Genomic DNA, 1714 nt, shown 5'->3' with positions numbered 1-1714 from the left:
ACCACACTGCCTGGTAAAAGGCGTGAACTGAACTGAATTGAAAAGGAATGCAAGGGNAAGAGAAATAACTGGTGTGTGGAGATGCAGGCTGTGTCCATGGAGACAAGAGGGTTAAGTGACTCATAGATGCGACGGCCAAAGGAATAAAACTGCTGGGTTACAAAATGGATAACGCTCATCCCAAGCAACTTGAAACGGTGTGCAGAGAGAGAAAAGCCAGCAATTAAGAAACTCTATCTTTAAAGCAACATTACATACAGGCAATATACAGAATCCACCACATAGAACCAAGCCAGGGGATCAGGAATGGCCGTCTGGATGGAGGAGTTAAAGGTGGAACTGAAACAGAAAGGTCTAGGTCACGTAACTGGGAGGGAAGAAGGGAGAGGCAGGCTGGGGTCAAATGGTGAAGACCCTGCCATGCCTGCCACATTTAAGAGTCTAGCTTTGTTCTGCACTAGCCCCTCAATAACACGGAACAGGTAAGAGGGTCGAACTGGGTATTACACAGAAGTAGACTGAAGAAGCTCTTTTAATACACCAGTAAAGAGGTGGTAAAAGATTTGGGTACAGAAAGGAGACTGTGCATGTAAGAGCTATAAATTGAAAAAGCAGAACTGGTTTAATGGCCTCCTCTCCGGTTATTTTTGGTTTCTCCAACAGAAAGCAAAGTGTCATTTCTACCTGATCTCCACATCGGCAACAGCCAGACACTTAGTGAGCTGTAGCACTTGGAGGGAAGGAGGGATGGAGGACGGGAGGATTGGAGGAGGAACTAGGTCCTTCTCCTAACTGAACCCAGGTCAGCCTGGCCTGGAAGCATGAGCAGGACTTCTCATCAGCCTGTCTTCCCAATTCTACAGTTTCCAAGTCCCTCATCCTCATTTCCTCATAGCTGATTAGTTACCTGCTATGCAATCTAGAGGCTGAGGCTTTTCTTCCTGAAGGCTTCCAACTTGGACATGATGTTATACTTGTTATTAACTTAGTAGATACAATGGAAAAAAGCTAAAAGGGTCAACCATTCTTATAACTTCCTTAATACTGTTCCTCTCTAAGGAAGAGGCACATGACTTCACCTTATAAAACTGAGGATTTCAGGGGCGCCTGGGTGGCACAGCGGTTAAGCGTCTGCCTTCGGCTCAGGGCGTGATCCTGCCATTATGGGATCGAGCCCCACATCAGGCTCCTCTGCTAGGAGCCTGCTTCTTCCTCTCCCACTCCCCCTGCTTGTGTTCCTTCTCTCGCTGGCTGTCTCTCTCTCTCTGTCAAATAAATAAATAAATAAATAAAATCTAAAAAAAAAAAAAAAAAACTGAGGATTTCAGTACAGTGGGTCCTCAATTATGTACGATGAAGCTTGATGACCAACCACATCAACCTGCCTACCCCAGCAGCTGGTAAGAAAACTTCTTTAAGGGCGCCTGGGTGGTTCAGTCTTTAAGCATTTGCCTTCGGCTCAGGGCGTGATCTCAGGGTCCTGGGATCGAGCCCCGCATCAGGCTCCCTGCTCCACTGGGAGCCTGCTTCTTCCTCTCCCACTCCCCCTGCTTGTGTTCCCTCTCTCGCTGGCTGTCTCTCTATGTCAAATAAATAAATAAAATCTTAAAAAAAAAAACTTGTTTAAAACAACCACATCTTGAGTCTACTGGAGACTTCTGATAAAGCAATGGCACCAAACACAATGGAGGGGGGACACTGCCAGAACTTGATA

This window comes from Ursus maritimus (genome assembly GCF_017311325.1).
Source record: "Ursus maritimus isolate PB19 chromosome X unlocalized genomic scaffold, ASM1731132v1 scaffold_X1, whole genome shotgun sequence".
NCBI classification, from domain to species: Eukaryota; Metazoa; Chordata; class Mammalia; order Carnivora; family Ursidae; genus Ursus; species Ursus maritimus.
This window is presented reverse-complemented; position numbering follows the sequence as displayed.